Source organism: Taeniopygia guttata, chromosome 5 (assembly GCF_048771995.1).
Source record: "Taeniopygia guttata chromosome 5, bTaeGut7.mat, whole genome shotgun sequence".
NCBI lineage: Eukaryota > Metazoa > Chordata > Aves > Passeriformes > Estrildidae > Taeniopygia > Taeniopygia guttata.
In genome coordinates this window covers 46,279,678-46,305,696 of record NC_133030.1, presented here as the reverse complement: position 1 = coordinate 46,305,696, position 26,019 = coordinate 46,279,678, and the positions used below count along the sequence as shown (strand labels likewise).

The following is a 26,019-nucleotide window of genomic DNA, read 5'->3' as shown; positions in this document are numbered from 1 at the left end:
TCAGATGAAAGACTTGGAATATCTTATATATCAGAGACTGGGACAGAGCCCTTTGTAGATACCTGATACTTTGCCCACAGGGGTAATAACTGGGCCACCTGCATCTTACTTCTGTGTTTCAAACCTTTGTTGGTCACAGGACAGCAAAGGAGTAAGAGCAACTAGACTTAAAAGGAGAAGAGGGAGTCAGCTGCAAATGACAACATTATAAGGAACTGTCTTAGCTATAATAATTTACCAGAAGAATGAAGAAGTTTCATCATCCTCCTCTCAATACCACCAGCTGTGTCTGAGCTGACAGTCTTTGCCATCAAGATCTTTGCAAAACTGTGCTCACAGTGAAAGAGTATGTGGGAGTGGGGAAACTGAGGGAATGAAAAAGAGCCTATTGCATTGATACGGTCACCACAACTAATTCTGCTCCTAGGTTATACTTTCCCATCATGTACCTCAATCACAAGCTGAGCCAGGCAAAGGAAAAATGGATAATAAATTCTAAAGAGAAGATGTCTTCTAGTGACTAAATATTTTTCTCTTAGTTTTTCAAAAACTAGATTTCACAAAAGTTATAACCCCTGTTATATTTTTGGCTGGAAACTACTGTCATTTTTGATCTAGAAGAAAACTAAAGGTTATGCAGAAAGAATTAAAACTAAATTTTAGAGAATCATAAAGAATACACTTGTGGTTTTTTGTATTTAATATTTTCAAATAGAATTGAACATATCACCTACACTGTTGAGAAGAGATAGAAGGACATTATTTTTTGCTATACATTTTTTAGGTAGAATGGTGTGCTTTTGAGAGGCTGGAAAATACCAGAGGCATTTCATAGTACTTTTAAATGGATATTTCAGTGTTACTTTGCTTCTCTTGCCTTTCCTTGGATTTCTTAGTTCGAACCCCTACTAGGCTAGCCACAGTAAAAATTTCTCAAAGGTATTAAGTGAGCCTGGTGTCACTGCTACTCTCCAGCTTCTCAGACGTACTTCCAGTTGATCATCATGATAACCATGCCTATATGGTACAGGGGCTTTTGTAGCAGAACAAAACTGTATTTTTAACAATGCTGCTGTTATTTTTGGGCACTAGTCCCCAAAAATACACCTGGGGGCCCTGTGTGTCCTGTGTGACCCAGTGCTAGCAAAAGCTAGCATGGCTAGCTGTAGGGCATGGCTAACTGTAGGGCAGACACCTGCACAATGTTTCATCTGCTCCTTCAATCCACATTGGAGACATCTGTTCTAACTCTACAGAGTAAAACTAGTTCTCTGTCCCGAAGTACCCAAAATACACACTGGGGAAAGAGAACAAAAATATGACATAAGTACTGTATGCAAATAAAAAAATGGTTAGCAATACCTAAAACTATGGCAAAATTTCTGGTAACCAAAATCAGAGCCTGAAGATTGCTTTGTATGTTGCCATTGGAGATCAATTAGAGTAGCATGTGTACATTCTCTGTATACTGCTGAATGCTGTCCACTGCAGCTGCTTGAGTGTGATATTATAGTGTAGACACCATCATCTCATAAAATTTTTAATGATGGATGAGAGATGATGTGCTTGTGAATTTTGTTAGAGTTAAAAAGTCAATAAATATTAGGAGCGCTGTAATTACTAACAAGAGTAATTTTTTTTTTTTGCTTTCTTTTGTATAAACACATCTAGTCATTCAATATTTTCAGATATCTAGTGGCTTGTTGGTGCTACAATGGTGCAATTAAATTTCTTGGCTGAAAGGAAAAAAAAAAATCTCCAGAAATCTAAAAGCAATGGAAACTGAAACAATGAATGAGAATACTAAGTGTAAAGTATTAAAAATAAAAAGAGTAGTCTCCTGTTTTTCACTTTAGAAACAGTTGATTTAATAAATAATTTTTTTTGTTCTGTTCTTTTTCCTGCATTTTGGAATACTAGTTCTCTTAGTATCCTACTGAGTTAAAGTAATCATGCACACAAGGCAACTATGGGTTTGCCCATGTGAAGATATTCAAAATATTTTACAATGTGAGTGATTCTGTATTCATCTTATACCTGCATACACCTTATACTGCATTCAGAAATGAAAAGATCTCTGTGGGACTAGCTAGCACTTCGACTCTGAATCTTAACAAATGCAAGGACTATTACACATTTTAACTGATGAACATGCCTTGATTTAGGATTTAATGGGCTTGCATTAATGTTCCTAACAATTCTAATGCCAACAACCATAAAACTGTTAGAAACCTTGCTTTTGGGGTGTAAAATATGGTATAAACAAATCCTGCAAAGATAGAAAATAATTTGAAATGCTATAGAGCAGATTGCAGTCTCCTGTGGCAATAAAAGTCATTAAACTGGCTTCACATACTCATGTCATTTTTCCTCACTGGGCCTAATCACACTATTTCTATAGGAGGAAAACCCATCACCATCCCACTATGTTCTTGAGCTTGAGCTAGTGTTCGGATTGGGGCAATGGGATGAAGACTTAGGCAACTGAGATTTGCAGATGTTATAGATTTGATAAGCTGTTTTCCTCTCTTTTGGACAACCTATGCAACAGAATCAAATAGAACGAACACAATAGAATCCACTGGATTTGAGAAGGAGTGTGTTAAGTGTCACTAAGGCCAAAGTTGTCTAAGAAACCCACATAATCTTTTTCCTCCCTTCCAGGATGTTCACTTTGAATAGTTTGTTCATTCTTTAGAGATCACTTACTAATCCCTTCTGAAATTCTTTGTTATTTGTTGCTCAAAATGGTGTTATTGGGAAAAAAACAATTAAAAGAAAAAACACTTAATGCTATTGTTTCTTGTATTCCAAATTCCAGCATAGGAAAACGCACAAAAGAACATAGACAATAATAGGGCATACAAGGCTTTTCTAAACCACAGCTATGGAAAGGATTTCATGCTTTTTGAACAATTATATACTAATTCTAGTTCTAATCCTTCAAAGTTTCCATAATCCCATAACCTACTTCAGACACGGTTAATCAAGCAAGATCATTTTTTCATCTCAGGAAGTGATTTATAGAATTAAAAAATTAAAAATGTAATATAACCAAAATTATTTTTTCTTTTTATATCTGCTTATTTATTTTTTCTACCAATTTTCCAATACTTTTGGAGCATCACTAAAATAATAATAGTCAAAAGTTATTTGTAGTGATGTTTTAGGGTCTAAAAATACTGTCTACAGAGATAAGGAGGTATAGGTAATATTTATTCATGGACAATAGGATTCTTCCCTTCCAACTTCTAATACATCTGAACAATTTTAGTGTCGGAGCACAGCAAAAAGATGTGTATTCCTGTGTTTCTCCTTAAAGTGTTTCTCATTTCTTTTTATAGTGACAAAATTCTTTTACTCAATCTTTTTAAAGGAAAAGCTCATCTGTGCTTGAGTTAAGAACTTGAGTGTTTTAGTCTATGTTCTAGAATTGTAAACCCTGGCATTGAACTGTTGGTGAGAGAGCTAAAGAAGTGTCTTATGCTACTCCTAAACAATATTTTAACAAATATCTCAGTTTAAGATCTACTGTTCTGAAGGTTCTATGACATGGGTTCATGTCGCTTTAGGACACGAGAATGCACATCGCGAGCCACTTGCCACTTTGCAAGGTAAAAGAGAAGCGTTTATTTTCTGACTCCAACTTTTATACTTTTCCAAAGGTGACAGTGGATTGGAGAGTGAATGGGCCACCTCTCCAAAGACATTGGACAAACCACTAGTACATCAAGTCTCTCCACTCCCATGAAGGAATGCAAAACAACACGTTATTTACAGAAACTGTGTGGGAAAGTTTCCCAATAGAATGTAAACTCAGAAGGCTTTAGAAAACTCAAGAATCAGGGTGACAGGTTCAGGCCAAAGTAGTGAGCATGCCAAGGGAAAACATACGTGGTTTGTTTTTTCCTTGTGATATGAAGGTGTCTTTTGGACTTTCTTGAACTGGAAATGTAGGAGTTTTGCATATATGACAGTTTCAGAACAATGAAACAATCTCGATTGTTCTGAGGAAGGCTTTGAAGGCAGCCACAAAAGTGGCACCAGTGGGTGTCTGTGGTTGTTACCAGTTAATGTGGGTAAGTGGAGCTGGGCTTTGTGGACACATACAGCTGCAAGTTACTTTCAGTCACCTCAGAGCTAATGTGAATGAAGAATTACGTGCCTGAAGAGGACAATTCCCAATCTAGGTACTCTGTTCAGAGCTCTGATCCAGAAGCAATCAATCCTGATAACTGCAAATAATCTACATATTAAAATTTAATTTTGAGCAAAGCTTTTTAATACCACTAGTGCCAAAGTGTCTGCCTCAGCTCTACTGACATCAAGAGGCTAACATACCTCATAAATTCTCTGTGGTGTCAGTGAAACTAAACCTTATAAACATGTATATTAAACTATATCTTGCACTCACATGATTCAGCACAATAGCCAGGGTCATTCAAATGAAAATAAAATTTAGAAAACCCCAATATTATTGTGTTTCTTTTATAATTTTTTTTTCTGCAACTTGGTATTTATTGCCAGGCAAAATTAAATAATTAAGTTTTGTTTTTACTTACTGTGTTGGGATTTATACTAGAATCAAAAAAGTCTTCAAGCAGTGGCCTATGCTGACTAAAAGAAGGCTGTACTCTTCTCTTGTCTTGGTGAATTTGGACATGTAGGAAGGAATTCCAAAGTTCCAGTAGATTAGAAAGGCAGAGAGTGAGTGTGCTGGATTGACCTTCTCTGGTTGTCAGGTGCCTACCAAACCACTCTATCACTCCCTTCTCCATCAGAAACACAAGGGAAGAAAAATACAATGAAAAACTCATAGATCAAATTAAGAACAAGGAGAGATGGCTCACTAATTACCTTTGTGGGTCAAAAAAACTCTGTTTGAATAAATTAATTTAATTTATTGGAAATCATATTCGGAGTAGGATAATGAGAAATAACAAGTCTAAAATCAGCTCCTTTCTTCTTGGGCTCAGCTTCACTCGTGACTTCTCTTCCGGGTCCTGACAGGGACTGTCCTGCTCCAGCACAGGATCTCCTGCAGGGTCACAGTTTCCTTCTGTGCATAGTCACATTCTCCAGCGTGGGGTCTTCCATGGGCTGCTAAGGAACATCTGCTCTGGCACCTGGAGCTTCCTCTCCCCATCCTTTTGCACTGATCTTGGTGTCTGCAGAGTGGTTTCTTTCTCATATTCACTCCTCTCCCTATGCTGCTTTGCACTGTGTATTTTTACCCTTTCATAAACCTGTTCTCACAACTCTGTGTCTGTCTGATGATCCCTTTTGAGGCTGACTGGACTGGTTCTGTCAGACATGGGAAAAGCTGGGATTGTCTCATAGAAGCCACCCTTGCAGCCTCAGTGCTATTAAAACCTTGCCAAATAAAATAAGACAATGAACCAGAATAAAAATATGTTTTAAAAAAAGGACCTTAATGTCAGCTCAATAAGGAGTTAAGAAAGTGTCAGTTGAATTACTTCATGTCTTAAAATACAAATGTTCAAAATTTGGGTTATTTTCCTTGTTATTTAAATGATGCATAATGGTTCTATAAATGAAATATGGGGGTTTAGGATAAAATACCTTTTTTTCAGGAAATAATTAGAGTAAATATACTTGAAAAAAATCTTAATATTAGATTATAGTTTTACTCTTAAAACAAATAATATTATTGCTATAATGAGTCATAGATTTACTGTCTGGATAAAGAATACATCTTATCAAGATTGACGAGGGTGTTAGAAACCATCCAGGAAAAGGGAATAATACTAGAATAAATTTTAGCTGGAATACTCTGTATTTTGTAAATAATGTGAAGTCCTAATCGAGTGGTTTAGGCAGAAGTTCTCAAACATTAAAGATATCCCTCATAAGATTCCCTAATAAAATTTGTGAACCTATGCAGGAGGCAGAATTTTTATGATATAATGTCAGAATATTTATTTTTAACACTTTTTATTGAAACATTTTGCTTTCTAGGATTTAAGAAAAATAAATTTTAAAAAAACTTTTAGTTCTATCTTGTAAACTCCTAGCAGTTATTTGGATTGTTAAAAACTGTCCAAGCTTAAGTAATATTTTGGTTTCACCACTGAACAAAGCCTTCCTTTCCACTGTTCTAGAACTGCCTCAGAGCAAAAGCAGTTGTTACAACTACTCCAGCTGTGCTTGTAGTAGTTGAAAAATGGTTCTGTGCATTTTGGTTTAGATCAAAACACAATCAAATCAGGTATTGTGAAAGGGGGTTAGAATCCATTGCATGCCACTTGAATATGGACAGCTGTTATTCCAGATTTTTTTATGAGGGCAGTCCTTTATTATATAATGCTTTGTCTGCACTTGCATATTTTATGGACTTACAGGAGACAAGACAGGAGAGAAGTAGACTTTAAGTCTCAAGGCTATTGAGGCTGCAAAATTCAGACTAGCTATTAGCTCTGAGCTGGAGCTGTGCCTTTGCTAACAGAAAAGCAGCAGTATAAGTCACTGAGGTGAAGGTTTATTAATTCTTCCCTGCCTTCACCGGGTTTACATGGCAAAGATAAGGTCTCTACATTTACAGCTTTGTAAGATAAGAGTAAGTGATATCTTATAGGCTGATAGGTGTATGACTTTTGGTACGTGCTACAAATTAATGCTTGAGCTAAGGAGCAGTCACCTATTAACCTGCTGCTGGTTACATAGGCTCCAGATTGATTGCTGACAAGATTCTGCTGTTTGAAGGGACAAAAAGAAAGTGGGAGACTACCCTTCTTTTCTAGTTCTGAAGAACCACAAGCACACAAAAACAAATCCTACAGCTATGCTAAAAAAAGCTGAAACTTGCCTGTAATACAGACTTCAAGTGTATTTTGCTGGGGGTTATGAACATTTGTAATCACTAATTAACTTAGCTATGAAGATAAAAACTGTTTTGTCAACACTCAGAGTTTCACTGAGGAGTGTGGAAAACTTAGGGTGGGTCATAACACGCAGCTCAAAAAAGTTTTTGGTTGTGTGGGATAAAGTTCTACTTGTCTATGCTGGCAAAATGCTTGTATTACAGACATCTGATAAATCATGCATGAAAGAAAATGATAAGAGGGGAATGTTTGTGTGCACACACTACAGAGCTGTGCATGTTGCAGTGCAGAGCTGTGAATGTTGCATTTCAAGTTAGTGTTTATATTTTTTGGATGAGTAACAAAGTGAAAGGGTTTATGGGGAATGGATGAATGGATAAAAATTATTGACTTAGCTTTTACTTAGAGGTAATTAATGGTGTTACAAAATTATATTCTTTTGGAACATTTTTGATATTTCACATGGACAGTGAAATATCTTTCTGACTTTGAAAATAGTAGGTACCCTCTCTTTGCACACTGACCGGGAAGTGTGGGAATTATGTTAAGCTTTTCAGTTGTTAACACTCAAGTTTTACACTCTGCAGTAGTTTCAAAGAAACAAATAATTAAACTGAGTTTCTAGAGAAAGGGTAGGGTTATATTAGAATTATACATACTTTTTCATCCACGTAGATTTTTCTCACTGTATTTACACAGTTTCAAAATGATGTGACTGGCAATAAACCAAAAGGGGACAATGCAGTTAATATTTCCATACTGGTTGTTAGGTTGTGAGAGGGTAGGCTGAAATAATTTATGGGCTGAGAGAGTGACAGAAGATGTAACTTGCATCACTTTATTCTCCTTTAAACTTATTTATGCATCAGATCTCAGCCTTGGAACAAAGACTAATTTGTTAGGTAAAATCTGTTCTGCAGACCTCTATCTCAACACTACCATCAATAATTTTGCTTTTGTTGTTTGTTTTCTGATTTGAGCCTTTTTAGGCTGTTAAGTCACTTGCCTACTATGTTATTCATACTCTTAATATGGCCTAGATATATAGAAGAAATGTGAGAACATAATGTTACTTACTGGAAAGAGCACTGATGTTCTTATTTATATCACTGCATGGGAAGAAAAACTTCAGTTAAAGTAATAAATACTTTACAGTATAACATCTCAGTGACCCCAAATTATGCACAACAATGTTTATGGATGAACCTGTAAAGAAGTTGTGGGGGAGAAGGGCAAGATAGGTAGACGTAAATTTATAATCTGCCAAAAAAATTACAGTATATAGAAATAATATACTATAATATTTTATGGCAGATTATAAATAATATTGAAATATGTGAATATTTAACTCTTTTGTAACTACTTTGATTATAAAGATTATATAGTTGCACATTCTATCTCTGGGATAGGTCAGTGATGAGTGTTAGAAAAAGATTAAATGTTTTTCTAAGTATTTTATCTGAAACGACTGATCAGAAATCCTTTTGGATTTGGGTTCATTTGAGATGTGCTGATTTCATTGGCTTATAGGAAATATTTACTAAAGGAATCAGTTTCCTCTCTGTGGTGTGTGTTTCAAGCTTTATGAATTGAGTTTTTAGGGAACAGCATATTGACTAGGGGGGAATGGGAAAAGCAGGTATAGGATTGATGTGCTGCAAATAATTGCACTTTGCTTGTTGCCTATTAAGATACATAATTACATACATGAAAGAATGACAAGGTTTTATTTCCCATCCGCTTTTTTAGCTTCTGCTAGGACATGAAATTCAATTGGTACTTTTTATGAAGCAATGGACAGGTTCACTAAAGTGAACACTTAAGAATAGGTGTAGCCTGAACTCTGATCCAAGGCCTTGTAAAATAAATTTCAGTTTCTACATTAAGTGGATCTTGGATAAGGTTTAAAGGTACTGTAGGTTTGAAAAATATCATACAAACTGTTTTTAAAAAGTCTTCATGAAGCTATAATTCACTTTCTTGGCTTCCAAGTTTTTTTCTGTTATGGAATTGTGTGCTGCTATATCCTGTTGACTGCACAGCTTCTTGTCACAATTTCAGGACCATAAACAAGAGAACACCCGGCTTTGCCTTACACTGTCATCACAGTGCTTTGGGATAGTGACAGTTTAAATTTCATTATTATGGTATTCCTGGAATTTATTATTGTAGCTTGCCTATAACACAGTGTTATGGACTGCATCAAGCTTCAAATGAACCAAGGAAGTTATTTTATCTGTCAAATTATTAACTTTATTTTAAAGATAATACATATCTTTTCAATTTGTTTATGGGATTTAATTCACCTTATAAAGGGAAGATATTGAACTAATGTTGTTAAAATCAAAATATAAATTATTAATGCCTCATCTCTAATCATCTTCAGACTTTGATTTATATATTTAAACCTATTTCTATGTCATACCAACTATATGGATTTGAACTAGCACACCTATTATTTATTTTTCCTAATTTATGGTAATTTCTGAAAAAATGGTACTATATGTATTCCTTCCACTGAATTTGTGTAAAAAAAAAATACATTAAAAAATAAAAAAAAGAGCAGATGGACTTTTTAGAATAGTGGTGATGAACATTATTGGCCTGCCATCTCTCTTTTCCATGTATACTACTTCAGCAGAGTCCAGGGGAAGAGACTGGGGGAAACTCCAGTCTCAGCCATGTTTGGTCCTGCTTCAGGCTCCACATCAGCCACTGTCCTCTGGAAGTTCTCACACCTTACCAGGGCCCCTTCTCTTCTCTGGATCCAAGGCAGGAGGCTGCCTCCAACTCCCCATCACCAGCTCTGCTCCCACCCCATCTCTGGAATGAGGTGATACTCTTCTGGCTACTCTTGTCTAATAGCTTTATAAGAAGTGAAACAGAATGGAAAGTACCTGAGATTTCTGAGTAAAGAGTGCTACTTATTTTAACAGAGTTCTATAAATATTTTATTAAATCTGGGTTCTCTATTATGCTGTGAATCCTGGGAAGAAAGTTCCTACAGAAGTGAGGTTATTAGAAGCAAGAGCTACACCGGTCTAAACTGAAGACATACAAAGCATAAGATTTTTTTCCTGCTGCTCTTATTTCTGACTAATAAAGAAATATGGACAGGTTTTAATTTCATTTTTATATGGCTGTATTTGGAGTGGGTTTGCTTTCCATTGATCAGTTTTGAGACTGACTTATTATCCATCATTTTTCTATTTCACTTAGCTCTTCCAGGTCCTAGCAAATTAGGAGACTGAAATTTTAGTGCCGGGGGCTGCTTAGCAGAAGAGTTCTTGAATATTGAAACTCTGCATAAGTATGAGGAAGTAACTCATGACATCTGCACAAAAGGATTTGTTAGGAAAGTCTTTAGACAGCTAGAGGACCTATCTTACCTAACTGTAGGCATTAAAGAACAAATGTGGATTTTGGAATCCTAACATCACATTAAAGTGGAGATGAGGTCTCACAGTCTGTCATCTTGCTGAGGGTCTGAATTGCCTTTTAGCAGTTACTGAAATCTCACAGAGGGAGCAAAGGGTGAATAGGCTTCTGACTAGACTCCTAAGGTTTATAGGGATGAATTTTCATTTATATATGCTGCAAATTTGTGAGTTAAGAATGCAGTCATCCTGGCAGAGGTGGATGTCGCTGTGCTGAAGCCATCTCAGAGCAGGTCTCTGGCGTACTTGGGAATGTTCTGACAGGTTTGGTTGGTTTTGACACATGTATGTCACACATGACATTGCACATAGATCCAAGTTGTGAATCCAGAGGTGTTTAATGCTGGCTATCATTAGAAAGCCAAAGAAAGGGAAAAGTCCAGGTTTGAAATAGTCTCCTTTTGTCAGCATTACTCACTGCTTCCTACCCTGCTCAACAAAGTGGTTATTGTTTATTTCACTTCAATGATCCAAAATTTGAAAGCTTACAGGGGGTGGAGGCAAGGACAGGTAGCACAACAGGAATACAGAGAGATTATCTAAATAGCCAGGGATCAGGTTAGGAAAGCTAAAGCTCTGATAGAATTAAATTTGGTCTGGAACATCAAGGGCAATAAGAAAAGGTTCTATAGGTATGCTGGGGATAAAAAGAAGACCAGGGACAATATAGGCCCTCTCAAAAGAAAATGGGATACTGGTTACACAGAAGAGGGAGAAGGCTGAGGTGCTCAACAACTTTTTTTTACCTCAGTCTTCACCAGCAAGTATTCCTGCCACACCCCCACAATTTGCAGAAGCAAATCCAAGGACTGGCTCAATGAAGGACCATCTGTTGTAGGACAGGATCATTTCTGAGACCATCCAAGCAACCTGGAGATGTAAAAGTCCTTATGATTTGATAAGATGCATCTGAGGCTTCTGAGAGAACTGGCAGAGGAAGTGGCAAAGCCACTATCTGCATATTTCAGAAGTCCTTGCAGTCTGGTGAAGTCTCCATTGACTGCAAAAAAAGAAGAATTACTCATACTTTTGAAAAAGGAAATAAGGAAGGACTAAGAAATTACAGGCCAGTCACTCTCACCTCAGTGCCTGACAAGACCATGGAGCAGATCCTCCTTGAATCTATGTGTGTAGAAAATGAGGTGAATAGTGACAGCCAGCATGGCTTCACCAGGGACCTTATCAGGCTTGACAGGTGGGCCCGTGGGAACCTCATCAAGTTCAATAAGGCCAAGTGGAAGATGCTGCAGCTTGGATCAAGGCAATCCCAAGTACAAATAGAGGCTAGTCAGGGAAAGATTGAGAACATCCTGAGGAGGGCTTGAGTGTGCTGGTGAATGAGAACCTCACCTTGACCAGCTCACAGCTCGGAAAGCCAATTGTGTCCCCGGCTGCATCCAAGGCAGCATGGCCAGCAGGGTAAGAGAGGGGATTCTGTGCCTCTACTCTGCTCTGGTGAGACCCCACCTGCAGTGCTGCATCCAGCTCCACTGCCTCATACGTGACAAGGTCGTGGATATGTTGAAGCAAATCCACAATAGGGCAAGAAGGTGATCAGAGAGCTGGAGCACCTCTTATGAAGACAGGCTGAGAGAGCTGGCATTGTTCAGCCAGAAGAAAAGTTTCTAGGGAGACCTTACAGCAGCTTTTGAACTAAAGAGGACTGACAAGAAAGATGGAGAGGGACATTTTACAAGGGCATATAGTGATTGAACAAGGGGGTACAGCTTCAAACTGAAAGGTAGTAGGTTTAGATTAGACATTAGGAAGAAATTCTTAATTCTGAGGGTGGTGAGGCACAGGAACAGGTTTCTCAGAGAAGTTGTGGATGCCTGATCCTGGAAGTGTTCAAGGCCACATTGGATGGGGCTCTGAGCAATCTGGTCTGGTGGAAATTGTGCTAGTTCATGGGAGAGGAGGTGGAACTAGATGATTTTTGAGGGTCCTTCCAACCCAAACCATTTTATAATTCTCTGAAAAATGTATAAACATCTGATCTACTGTTTGTAGATACATAATTAAGCTTTGTAAGTTCAACAGGTTTGGAAGTTGAAAGTTTGGAAAATCCACGTTAAGCTCTTCCTCAGTCTGAGCTAAAGTCACCTTGCAACATCAAAGAAAGCTTATAAAAGGGCATGGCTCTAAACTGGCCATGTCTTTTATATATCCATTGGATCATATTTTATCTTTTTTTACATAGTAAATGTTTAGCAAAGGACCTGTGCATCAGGGACATCTGGACTGCATTTTTGTTTAGACAGTGGAAATATGAAAAAGCTGGTATAATTATCTACAGTTTATTTCTGGTGATACCTTGAAGAACTAAAATGTTTACTTGCAGATCTGCTTGAATGTTCACAATAAAAGCTCTCCCCCCAACACCAACCAACCAACCAATCAAATTAAAAAATTGGTTCCATAAATTGTCCTTGATTTAGAGCAGGTAGAAGCTCCTTTTCTGAAGACAAAATCTAATATTTTTTTGTTATACTTGCACACAGTTTGTTCAGTTTATTTAACTAAGAAGAAATTATTAGAAGGCAAACAGAGAATCATTCAATTCAGAAGGCTTATCCATGTATTACTGAACTACAGTCTTACTGAAACATACAGTGCCTGAAGGCCCTTTTTAGTAAGCTGGAAGTAAATATTACCAATAAATACTGGCTCCTGAATAATATACTTTCTTAAAGAAGTTCAAAGACATACTGTATTATAAACTGCAGTAATACCAATGTCACTTCAGTTACAAACATCTGTTCGGAACATTTTTTTAGTCAGCACAGCTTGTTTTAAAAGCAGAAATTTGAAGAAAACATCAAACTATAGCCATTACATAAGCTGAAAGCTTTTCACACCTCTGTGAGGTACAAGTTTATGCAAGCTTTCACAAATCAATAAACTTTAAATAAAAACCTGACACCATTTTGTGTGCAGAAACATTTCCAAAATTCACTCAGTGACAGGTATAAAGAAAATAATGTCCTTGGCTAAGAATGGGTCTTTTAATTGAGTATATAAATAAAGTATTTATTCAATCACTCCATGACTAAGATGTGATCTCTACTCAAAAATATTGTCATGGGCAATATTTTCAGAAAGCTTCTGGTAGAAGTAATAAAAATTTTCAAAACATCCCTGGCAAAAAATCTTATGAAGCCTATGGAATTTAAACCTTTCGAGGAAACATGCAAGATTAATCACTATCTTACTTCAATTTCTCTGGCAGAACTACAGAATAATTTTGGAGGACCCTGCAAAAGAACTTCTGCAAGGACAGAGATGCATATAAGTCATAGCCTGAGCTTATTTGTAATAGGAATTAAAGGAATAATAGGGTTTTTATCTCTGTTAAATGACATTCATATTCCTGGTATAATACTATGCCTTTTACAGCAATGACAGATGGATTCAGAGGGTTGAGGAGCAGCATTAAGCAATATTAAAATGTACATGTGTATATCTATTAAATTTACATTGATAATTCCTTTTTTGTGTCATTCTGAAATATTGCCACCATAATATTGAAACATGTATTATGGATTCTTTTTGCTTCTTCATATGAATCGAATGCTTCCTATATATGTTTTACTTTATCAATAAGGTTTTCTCATTTTATCTTTAAGTCATTTTAGACAAAATTTCCCAGAAGAAGTGTTTTCCCATTTCTAGTGTGTTCATAACCCTTGCTAGATCAACTATAATTTAACTGAGAATCTAAACTCCTTCCACCTAAATCTCTGAGCCATTTACAAATAATTACCCACTACTTTTTTTCCCGTGTGATGCTTCTATGTGATTTTTAAATTCCTATTGTCCAGACCTATGTCCCTCATGCATATATCTATCACCCATTTTCAATAAATCTTTTAGGTGCATATCTTAATATCTTCCAGGTGCAAAAATGAAAGTTTCTACAGAGGCAAAAAGGATAATCCTCTAATATATTCTCTGAAAATCACACACTCAGAAAACCTCTCTCCAACTTGAAAAAATAAGCATTTACTTTCATAACAGGTTATTAAGCAAAAACATGCATTATTTTCATGTCGATATTTGCTCATAATTGAAATGAATTTTAACCAGGCCAGTAAATAAGTTAACTGCACAATTAGAATTTATTTTGTTCTTCTAAAAATTCAAAACTATTTGTTTAAAGACTAGTTTAATCTTATACTTACCAGTTATCAGCTTAGTTTTCAAACGCCATTTTTAATCAGAGCTAGACATTCCAATGCTACTATCATAACTGATTATTTTATACATTGACTCAGAACATGAAGGGATTGTTTGATTGAAGACATGAACTAGAAGAAGTCACTGTTCATAACACTTTTCAGGGAGGTGAAAAAAAAGAAAGAAAAAAACCAACCCAGCCCTTTATCTTATTATATTCAATTAGTAACATTTTCTTCAAAACTTACATTTCTAGATTTTTGATTAAAAAATTAACATTCTTATTATTTTTTTTTTATTAAGCTCTAGAATCCTATTCAGAATACTTGCTGAATCAAGATTACATCAACTTCCAGGTACTTTTTCACTTGCGAATGATTTATTTTATGCAAACAAATGCTTGCATTTTCAAGCATTACTTAATTGAACCATTTCACAGGTGTTATTAATCTCCTAACAAAAAAGAGATCTCATCAGTTGAAAGATTGTTATTCAGTACAATAAAAGTTATTTTTATAACACTGAAATTATTTGTTTACTGCATTTGTGCCTATCAAACAATTTACTTTTATTCCCAGCAAATCTTTCCTAGCAGGGCAAATTTCCCATTGTAAGTACTGACAGTGAAATATTTTTCCCAGAACTGGTATGATTACTACTTTGGTACTAGAAGAACTTTACATAAAAGAGCAACACTGAGATACAAGTCACTTCTAAAGTTTCTAAAATATTTTCCTCTCATTTTTTCTGTACTTTTTTATATCTCATCTCAAAAATATATTCATGGGATATTAGAAGCATATCTTAATAGCTGAAGAAAAATAAATATAGTAAAACCACTTTTAAAACACTCTAGATATTTTAATATATTTTTTATAAAATAGGTACAGAATACTTGATGTTTTATTATTTCTTGGATGAAAGTATTGCCATAATTCATTTGTAGTAAGGAATTAATGTATCCCAAATATCTGTGGGTATATTGCGTATTCAATACTATAACATCACTGCAGTAGTGTGCACTAATATATAGTCCCTTACTGTAAATATATATAAGTATATAAATATATATTTGCTTAGTTAAAAATAAATAAAAAGACAATGGTGTGTTCATTATGACCTTGTTGTTACTCACCATTCATCACATAGAGACAGAATGAAAAACACAAATTCAGAAAATTTGTAGATTTCTAATTCCATCAAAGAAAGTATTTCCTGAGTTTTTTCCTCCTCACTGAAGCTCAAGTTTACAAGCTGTACATTAATTCTTTGTGTATGAGATCTCCCTAAAAAGAAGAGCTACAATCGGCTGCAGATCCAGAGTAACAGGTTTGGGTTTTTATAGTCCTTGAAATAATGAATTCAAGTGAAGCTTTTGTATTGAAATGGTGCTGTAGCTATTTCTTTGTCAGCAACTGGTGCATGTAAGATAGTAATTAAACTAAAATTTTCATTTTTTAGGTACTCACCCTTGATTGCTGCCGATTGAATTCTTGTTGTATAGACATATAATCAATCACTGGTGGGACTTTACTCTTCATGTTATGCTAAAGCACATGGTTGATATTTCAGGATGATTACCAACTCCCAGAATTCTATTTTTGTATTCTATACAATAATTAATGAGAGCTACATGTGCAGACTCACTTATTTTATTGAAATTCAAATGACTGTGCAGTAAAATTTCTGAAATATATGGCATAAATTGAGGAGACCAACATGATTATAAATAAAATTATTCATATCTATGCAGTATTTATTTAACTTCCACATTTAGAAGTCTCCTGTCATGTTTTCTTTTTAAAATGATACCCTAAGGAGATATTCCTAGGGGAAAAATATAAAAAACATTATGAAAGCCAGTTCCCTTAGTTATAGGCAAATCTTACTATAATGAAGACTTCTCTAACAAAATCATTGCTTTTAAACAGGATTCTCTCAGGCTTGAATATGATTCTGTGTGTCCTAGAAAGAATATATCTTTAAATATGCTTTATTTCAGACTGGCCTTTTCTAAGGGCACTCTGAGGTCAGCTCAGGTCTCATCCCATTTATTGGAAAGACACTGGATTTTTCAAAAATCAGAGGTGAAGTGCGGCTGTCTGAAGCATAGGTGCTCTGTGATAAACATCTCAACAGCTTCCTTTGAGGCTTACCAGCATTGGAAAGAGTTCAAAATCAGATTTAAACACAAAAGTGATGCTTCAATTCAAGCACGAATTTTGTAGTAACTGTTTTCTGAAATAAGGTGCAAGTATCTTAATTTTAATTGATTTTCTTCATTTTTGAAGCCTTTGATAAAGTATCAAACAGAGAATTTAAGCCAGAACTCATAAATATTGACTGGCGCTCAAAGAAATCAAGGCAAGTAGTCACTTGCATTCTCTTGAAACTTCAAGGTTTTATGTGTATATGTTTTATTCATATCTATATCTGAATATTTTTTAACAACCCCAAGTTCGATGAGCCTAAAATTAGCAAAATTCTCTTCATGCAGGTAGTTTGTGTTAGAGGTCTGATAAATAAAAGCCAAACAATGAATCAAAAACTGGTGGTCCAGAAAAGGAATAGTATGTGAGTTTGTGATTTTATGAAATAGTACAAACCAATCTTTACAAAAACTGCGGTTGAGGAGGGGGTTGACTGATCACTCAAAAACATATGTTTTCCTGTGGAAAAACTAGCCTCTGTTTGTCTTTCTGCTCTTTGGTTCTTTTTCTGAACAAGTGGGGTGCTGGTTTATATTTATTCTATACTGATGAGAGCGAGTCTTTGCAATTCAAAGAATAGAGAAATGAGTCATTTATTCACTTATTTAAGTGAAGCATTTTGAATTTGAAATTAGTATGCTTTTAAAGTATATAAAAAAAGAGTAGAGGGGGAGAATTCAAGAGGACTGATTCAAATGAAGTAGAAATATAAGGTTCTAATTTGATGGCTTGAATGAATACTTTCTTGGCTAACAGCCATGTGGAAAAAAAAATAAAAATCAAAATTAAACTTAAGCAGGGTAGACAGCATTTCAATCTCCACTCCAGCAAAGGAGTATTTTTGAAATAAATATATCTACCTGATTTTCTGGTGACTATTAATGACTTGAGTAGAAGATAAATCCAGTGGCCTGTTGTCAAGAGGGCCACATGATTTGCTTTGAACTGGGAAAGAAGTCCACACTCTCTTTCAAATCCTAAAATATTTAGAGAAGTTGGTAAGAGATTTGTGTATTTATCACACACAAACATAGATGTATGCATATATTTATACATGTAAGCACAGTACCTTTTTTCTTCCAGTGAGTGGATCTAATATTTAGGTGTGATAAATACACACAGAAATTGTTCTATCATTGACATTTGCTGCAGAGTCAAATATTTAGAGCATGACACTTGCCCTTAGTGTTATGATGATGTGTAATATAACATGCCCCATGACTTACTGGTGGTTTCCTGCTAATGACAATGTTTTTACAAAGGGATTTGCTATAGATGCTAAATAGCATGCCTAATGAAAATAAAAAAAAAATTGGTACAATTTAGAATAATTTTTCAGTTTTGTATGGAAACGCTGTGGTGGGAAATTTCTCTTGGGACTGGAAGCTTTAGGACAAATCATGCATAAATTTAAGCAGCTTATGGGTAGCATAAGGAATTTCTGTGTCTCAGCATAAGGAATTTCTAGGTCTTAGGACACAGTGCAATAGTAATGGCAAATTACAACATTTCCTGACCTGAGTCAACTGCACCACATAATGTATGAGAGAGAAGCACTGCCTATTTCTTCCTCACATAAATCTTATCTTTTTTCTTAGGGAGACAAATGCACAGTGACAAGGAGGGGAGTAATTGCATCTATCGGCGGTCTGGAATCTAATTTAGAATTCAGAAATATTTGTTGATAGATAGAAGTAGTGAATCTTTCATATAAGCTATTTTGCCAAACACCTTTCTTCCCACAGTTTATTGTATCTGATGCATCACTGTATTTATTTAACCAGTGAGTAAATCTTCACATCTGATTTTCAACTGGTGAGTGAGTTTCTGGTTAAATCAGTACTTATCTGGGTAGAGAATTTAGGCCTTCTAATTAGTCACCTTGGTTGAAATGTCTGTGGATTAGGGAGGGCACAAGGAGTAGTTATGGCTATGTAAACATCTGTGAAAATATTGCAAGAATATTCTGATGTTGTGATTTATTGATTTTTTTTAAAGTATGTTATATTACAAACCATATAAAAAGCCTGTAGGTTTCTGCATATAACATCCAATAATGCAGCTTCAATGCTTCCCCTCTGAGTTTTCTCTCATTCTAACCATCACTATCTGTAGACCAGGAGATGTGAGAAAGCCGTATTTTGACAGTATATCTTTATCCACAAAGGGAAAAAATCTTGTAGGAATCGCTGGGTGAGGAGGACACTCCACTTTGGAGCTACAACAGGGTTCATCTCAATACAGCTGAGTCGTACATGGGTACAGCTCTGACTTGTGGTCATTCTCTGAGGTCAAATGGCAAACAGTGAGAAGTAAGACCAGAAAAAATATTCTGAGATCACATCAGCCAGTTTGCCCAGTGCCACTCTAGCCTCTTACAGATCAAGTTTTATTCCTCTTTCAATTAAAAAAAAAAACCTTTTTTATTTGGTAAGAAAAGGAAGAGGGAACCGTTACATCCTAGTTTAGGTCTTATAACTATTTCTGGGAATTTTGATGCATTTATCAAGACTATACTGCATTCATTACAGCGAAGTAAGCAACACTTTAAAGTATAAAAATAAAGATGTTAGGTATTTAAGCATATAAATACACTGTAAAGTACTTTTTAACTTTGATTACTGTGGTAGTCTGTTATTTTACAGTTTGTTTTTCTGTAGCATGTTTTAATATTCCTTGTTATAAGTTTGTAGTGGTTCAGTCTCCGTACCACATTTGGCTTCCCTAATGGTTCAGTTCTGAGTTGTTCACCACAGTTTTCTTCACCAAAATGTATGTCAATCCACATGTCAATCTACTTGTACACCGCCCTTGTTCCCTTGTCTCGCCCCTGTCTGTCAAACATAGCACACTCCTTTGCTTCTGGAGAGTTCCCTGTCTTTCATCCCTTCCTTGGAGCAGAATTGGGTTGTGAGGTTTGCTCCCTCCCCGTGTTGGTTTCTATTGGGGAGCCCTTACCCTGCACCCCTCCCCTAATGCCCTCCTATTGCTCAAAGGTTGTGTCCTCCCCGTGTTCCCCCATCCCTTAAAAGCAGCCCCTTCAGGTTCAGATGTGTCACTTGCTCTGCCCCCCTTCGGGATTAAATCTCTGGAGACTCAGACAAGTGTCCTTCCCTTATTCCTGTGCCTCAGTTTCCCCGTGCTCTGTGCCCTGCTGCGCTCCCCACGCCACAGCGATCACCGCACCCGCACCAGGCTGGGCACAGACTCGGCGGCCGCTCGCGTGTGACCCTGCGGCCACAGCGGGACAGCGGCTGGGAACCTCCATCCTGTGGCTGCTGAGAGCCAGGAACAGATTATTTAATGAAAATTTTAGAGATGATGTCACCGTCGTCAGGAAAAGCAAAATTCAGACAAGTCATGAATGGGGCTTTTGTGGATTAGTGTTGTTACTGTCAGGAAACGAAGACACTAAAATACTTTTAAGCCACTATTTCAACAGTCTGTATTTTATTGTATGTTAAAATTGGGGTGGGAACATTGGAACTAGGTTGTTCTTTAAGCCTTGTCCCAGGTGAGAGGGTAACACTTCAGGTTAGAGATAGGCAGGAGCCAAAATGAAGGCAGAAATTGCAGAAAAGTCAGGAGTTGGCTTTATGCATTACTCATGGGGAACAGATGATATAGTCATTGCTAATCCATGAAGATATTTTTGCCAGTTACCTAAAATATTAATCTCTCCTGAACAAGATGGCTCCTGTGTGATATGAATCTCTATCTACCCTTCACAGAGTGTCAGTGTCTGAAGAGGTGCCAGATTAATGAAGAATGCCAAATGTCATCTCTCAGAGAAAATTTAAATGTAGGATCCCTTTGTATATAAGGCTAGAAAAGCAGTCACTGATGACTATATCTAGAAGAAGGGACTTTTATTATAATTTTTTATTAAGAAATCTGATGGGAGCTCTTTATTTGCTTCCCCTCCGAGCCACCCAGCTGTTCCTTCTATTTGTGGTCTTAGAGCTAATTACATAATGTCCCTAATTTATACTCACTGGTAAATCAGATCAGAGCATTACCTGGAGGGCAAGCTCTAATTAGAGGAATTTCAGAACAAATTGTCTAAAGAGCTTGTTTAGTGTGATTAAACGCAAGTGATGGGACTGTCTCTCTCCCTCCACTTCTTTTTTAAAAACATGAATATTTACCTTGCCCGAAACCTTGCAGATTAGAAAAAGAAACCCAGCAATGACAGTTTTAATTAAAGGGGTATAAAACAAATGGCAGTGCTACCCAAGAGAGCAAAGTGAATATATGCAGATTAATGCTGGGTTCTCTTACTACAGTTTTACTATCTTAGAAATAACAAAGTGGACAGTAACTGCCTTATGTCATGGATGAATGGAAGAAAGATAAATGTGACTCTCCAGATTATATCGTGTCCGCAGCATGTTGCCTAGGAACACAGAAAAACATAGAAATATATGCAGTCATTTGTCCTATATAGCCTTGGAAAAGATATGGTTTCATCTTTAAAATGACGCATATTGGTTAAGATGTGTTATAAAGGCTTTGCTGAGCAGTGGAAAGAACTAGGTAGAAATGCTCCTCTGTACTTTGCCTGGAGAAGAATTAAAGCTCAGCAGTTTATATCACCAGTAGTTAAATATCCTGAAAGTAGAAGGATCCTAATCTTTTGCAAACTGTCTCGAGCAGCTGTCTGGAGTTTATGAGTAGAGCAGTGGGCAGCAAAGAAAACTGTAGTCAAACTAAAGGAGAGATATGACTTTTATGTTTGGCAGGTGATGCAAATTCTGGTGGGATCACTGGTATCAAATTAATTAATTAAGATCCACCAATAGAGGAAAGAGAAGTGAATGGATTTAGAAAATTAATACTGACATTTTTATACTTTATCATGTATTATGCTTATGGAAGTGTAAATTATCTGTTTCACAAGAGGACGAAAAGGCTAATATATCACCATGCTCTGGCCTATTCCTGATACCTTTGAATTCCTACTGCACTGTGCGGTTGTCTGGAATTCTGTAATTAAATTTCTTGTCCTGGGTAAACCTTGAATAGCTTGACTCCATTATTCCACAGTAACTAAGGAAATGTCAGCCCCTTCTTCCTGAAATGACATCCCTCTTATGTGCAAGGACATCAGGTAAACTTTTTCCTGAAGAAGATACAATGAACTCATTTTTTAGCAACGTTCTTGTATAAAAATAGCAAGAACTTGGAATAAGTGATACAAAGGTTGTTTTAATATGTACCCACTTCTTGGACACATTAGGATAATGTAGCAATTATCAGCTGAAATAATAGCTTCTCTTCCCTGACTGTTGATTAGAAACTAAAAAAAATAAGCAGCATATGAAGCCTGCCAAATGAGTCTTGAAACACTTTGATTTGCTCTCCAACTGATCTTTACAGCATTTAGGAACAAGTACTTTTCTAGTCTCACTAGATAAACAACTCCTGAGAAAATATAACCAGCTGAAAGTGGTATCCCTTAGGGAAAATCCCTTATTACAGAGCAGCAAAAGCTGCTACAAGTAGGTGACTGCCAAGATTCTGTAATAAAAGCAGTAGTTCATAACACAGGCAAAGTGAAATGAAAGAAAACAAAATCCTCATGGGCTACAAGTTAGTATGTGGTGCCAATCTCCCAGAAGGCTTAAAAAAATTATCACAAGGACAAAAATACTTAAAACTTTTTTTTTTTTTTTTCTTAAGAAAAACACTATGGTTTTCTTTTTATAAGATAGGCTAAGTCTCCAGATCTAAACATTGCTATTCATATCCTGATATTATTTTGACAAGTGAAGTTTACAATCAAGAACTCCTGTGAATGCACATAAGAACTAATTTCCTCAAAATTTATCTTTAACTTTGAAAGGGATAAAATATAATAATGTACAATCTGCTATTATCTTGAATGATAAGTATGCTTGAAACCCTGTATCCAGCTCTCTTTAGTGCGTTAGAATAGAAATGTATCGTTTCTATCAGTTTTAGGATGCACAGATCCATCTCCTGTAGGGATGAATATATAGAAACTGTCTTATATTGTATTGTACTACAAGAAATATTTACCTCTTATATATTTTCTTTTCTTATTTTCCTTTAGATTGTGTTCCCTTTATGACTGGCGAGCTCTACAATTTCTAAAAATGGTTTGTACAAGTGTCTGAGATGTTTTGACCTACTTTGACGCAGAGAATTATGATTATACCATGGGGGAGCTTGGAGAGAGTGAATGGTAAGAAGAAGAAATCTCTCCTCAAATTTTATGCTTTTTTAAAAATTGTTTTTAGAGTTCAATACAGGAGTGTCCAGCATATGATGACTCTCATCCTGCTATCAGAGCACCGTATTCTAACTACTGAGTGTTTGTCCACCATTTCTGAAATACCTGATAAGAAAAAACAATTTTAAATTTGGAGTGCTATGAAAATAAAAATGATTTTTATTTTTGGATAACCCATTCAACTTTCTTCAATTATTTGGCTACTGGAAGCAATGTGAAGAAAGGTGGTACTACAATGTCACACTGTAGGATACTGGTGTGGTGGGGGATGAGTTGACAGCTGTCTGTGGGAAAAGTTTCATCTCTTAGTTATGTCTTTCAGAAGCAGTGGCGGTGCTTCCAGCAACGCTGTGCTAGAGAAAGGCAGGACCATGATGGAGCTTGTCCCCAGAGGTAATGTGACTTGAAGGCACCACCTGAGCCTTGCAGCATAACCCATGGCTGAAGGGTGAGGGAAACTCAGCCATTTCCTGCATAGCAGAGATGGATCTACTTTTGTACATATCAGGTAAAAACTGCTATTGTCAGTAAACCACTGCTTGTGTCTTCTGCCAGTGGTTTGGTAGCTGCCTTCAGGACTAAACTTGTGAGGCTCAGTCAGAGAGACAGGTCCTGTGTTGATTTAGATAAATGCATTCTACACATGTGTTTGATGTTCAAGGCCAGAAGAAGGGAGGGTTGAGGCTCACTCAGGTTCAAAAATCACACAGGCAATTAACACAGAGGTAAGCAGTTTGAGGAAGAGCGGCTGCTGCTATTTTAAAGTGAACGTGAAAAGCTGACAAGAATATCTGGTATGAATGCCCTATCCTTACTTTCTCTGAGTAATCACATAGTTATCTGTATGAACACACAAGTGTGTTCCCCTTGGCTTGAGGGTAACAAGAACTAAAGACCCTACCATATGGTTAGCTTTAAATTTAGAGGTAATAAAATAGATTGGGAGAGCTTGGATGATTTCCAAAGTCTGCCGAGGTTTGTATTTCATTCTTCTGGTGTGATCTGCAATAAATCCTTTTTTTCTTCGCCTAGATACGATAATATTACCTTTCTCTTCAACATTTATTTCTCTAATCTGTGTAAATTTCTAATAAGGGAATTCTTGTTTATTGGTGCTCATGGAGAATTTGGGCTGTGAGGCCCAAATCTTGGTTCATGCTCCAGGCAGTACTTTCATACAGGTAATAATAATATTGATATACTTTTGATAAGTGCAAATAAAGAAACTCCTTGGAGAGAAATAGAGGATAGAATTATAGTGAATGAAGATTTAAGACTGACAACATGCAGGAAGGTTTTACAGGAATTTTAAAGTGATATTTTAAAGTAATGATTTCAAAGATATAAATAGCAGTTATGCTGCATACTGTCATTTCCTTTATGTGGCAATCAGCTATTATTAGATATTTTTGCCTTTGAAAGGTGCATAACTAAAACAAATATATAAGGAACATTGCTGTTCAGTAGAATTCAACACAAAAAAAAATCCTAAAATTACTTAAGATTCTTAATTCATAATCATTGACAGTAATTCTTAGTGATGTTGATAGTTGGACTAAATGCCAAAAATTGCCAAACAAATGACAGTTTGAAAGCTGAGATCTCACACACTAGTCAAAATCGGGTCAAACATAGTTTTTTAGAATGCTTTATCCATTAGCCAGTTCAACACACACAGTCAACAGCTGAAGTTTGGCTTCATACACCAGAGATTCTCAGCGAGGGAGAGTGGCAGGAAGAAATTTTTAAGAGGTTCACATTCTTTCTGCCAACTACTCTATTAGGATGAGTGAAGTTTAAATTACTTGATTGAAAACTTATTTTATTTGCTCAGCCTTGAAGTTAAAGCTCTCCTCTCCCTTGACTTCCGTGTCCATGAAATGGACAGAGTTGATAGCCCATAAAATAGACTAACTTTTCACTAGCATGCTATTAATATTTTGTCATCTGAAAAGATCAAGAAAACTAGAACTATATGAGTTTATTTCTCCTTGGAAAAACATGTTAAAAAAACTTTAAGTCTGAAAGGAAGTGGTAGCATTTTTTTGGTTTGTGAATAGTTTTATTTTTTAATTCAAAATGAAAAAAATGTCACATTTTCAAAGGGAAAATACTACCAACTTTTTAGATTTACCAAACTTTTCAAAACCAGCTGAGACATTTGCCTGCAGGACCTGTACATTTTCAGAGATACCCCAGTATTTAACGGCTCTCTAATGATCAAGTTTATTGTAAATATTTATTACTAAATGAGATATTGTATTGAATAGAAATTTAATATTCTATTACCTTATAGTATACCTAATATACAATTTAATCCATATTTTAACTCTACCTTAAACTTTTGTTGAGTATTATAATAAATGATTGTATCTGAATGAGTTGGATCTTTACTCTGGATAGTGGTTCAGAGCTTTAAACCTGTTGTTGCAAACAATTAATTGTTCCTTTTCTTTTTGTTTCTCTATGATTTCCCAAAGTTTTTAAGTGGCTATTGGAAAGAATATGTATTTTAGAGTATCAAATCTAGCAAACTAGGAGCCAGATACCAACAATTCCTAAATTAAATCTCTAACAGTATTCTGGAAAAAAAAAGTTTTGAGGGATTATCAGTTTTCCAAATAGCAATTTCAGAATATCTTTAATATGCCTGTTGGAAAAAATAAATCTGATTTTCTTAAAAGTAGCAGTCTGTCAAGCACTTAACACAGTAATGCTCTTACTGTTTTAACAAGTAGAACTAGCATTATTTTGCAGACTCAGCTTTTTTCTTTTGCATATAATAACAAAGAATCTTTACATGTTGCTTGGTTTGAAGAAAGTTATTTGGTGATATTCCCATCTGCTTTCAGAGAGGTGGCATAATGGAACTCCTGGCCCACAGGGTGCTGAACCACAGAAGGATTTGGGCTGGTAGGGCCCTCCAGAGATCTCTCTAGTCCATATGCTATTGAGGTGAGTAAGACTAACTTAGAAGTTAGACCTGAATCTTCTGTGTCTTAGCGAGTTTTGTATATATTCAGGGTTGAAGAGACTACAGCATTCTGGACATGCTTCTTGTGATTTTTTTTTTTCCTCACTTGTTCAAAATTTCCTTT

At 36.0% G+C, this 26,019-nt stretch overlaps 1 long non-coding RNA gene across 4 annotated transcripts in view; it reads left to right on the top strand.

The window, feature by feature from the left end:
• Nucleotides 1-26,019, top strand: part of LOC115495574 (uncharacterized) — a 192,850-nt gene that overhangs the window by 64,578 nt on the left and 102,253 nt on the right. For 2 of the 4 annotated variants that reach the window (XR_012056453.1, XR_012056454.1), the window contains exons 4-7: nt 14,759-14,811; nt 22,742-22,873; nt 23,244-23,429; nt 25,774-25,876. This is a non-coding gene — a long non-coding RNA (uncharacterized lncRNA). Of the gene's footprint in view, nt 1-14,758; nt 14,812-22,741; nt 22,874-23,243; nt 23,430-25,773; nt 25,878-26,019 lie in introns of those variants that run through there. The other 2 variants (XR_005980763.2, XR_012056452.1) reach the window with 1 other exon arrangement.